Consider the following 808-nt stretch of genomic DNA (forward strand, 5'->3'; position numbering starts at 1 on the left):
TATGACATCACGTTGTTACACAGGCACACAAACGAAAACGAGATCACAACCACAACATCAACATGAACAGGAGCAGGGTCACTTGGATTGGACCGGCCCAGATTCAACTTGTTTAATTAATTTATTTATTTATTTACGGTATAATCATTTTACAATAATTTAAATAATGCGTTAATTTGCTCAAGATGATAAATATAAATAAATAATAAAAGCAATACAATAGTAACAACAACAAAAATAACAATAAATATTAATAACTAGCTGTAACCCGCGGGCTTTGCCCCGTTTAACTTCTTAATTTTCAAGATTATCTCGTTCGCATGGCTCAATCACGTCCTGGTTGAAGTTTGTTCGCTACGCTCACTCACCTTTAGGTTGGAGCTCGTTCGCTGCGCTCACTTGCCTTCAGGTTAGCTCGTTCGCTACGCTAACTCGCCTCCAGGTTGAAGTTCGTTCGCTACGCTCACTCACCTTTTCGTTGCAAATTAGCTGTTGTCATAAATGTAAAAGAAATAATAGTGCTGCACCCTGTTGGTAATCCTTGTAACTTTAATGCTATTGAACATCATAGAACAGAACCAACTTGTTTAATTGAAACAGCTGTTAAGATTCAATAATTCCATTTCTCATAAGGTTAACATGGGAAACTCCAGAGCAACTGGGGCGGAGCCCGCAGCCCGAAAGGATTTTTGAAATAAGAATATGCCTATAATATGTTAATCGGGAATGTGAGCTATCATCATGCCAAATTTCAGCCCAATCCGACCAGTATTTTTCGCGTTCACTTGTCACAAACATACATCCATAC

The sequence above is a fragment of the Macrosteles quadrilineatus genome, unplaced genomic scaffold (assembly GCF_028750875.1).
Source record: "Macrosteles quadrilineatus isolate MER2022 unplaced genomic scaffold, UCM_ALF_1.0 Scaffold_4__1_contigs__length_99947679, whole genome shotgun sequence".
NCBI lineage: Eukaryota > Metazoa > Arthropoda > Insecta > Hemiptera > Cicadellidae > Macrosteles > Macrosteles quadrilineatus.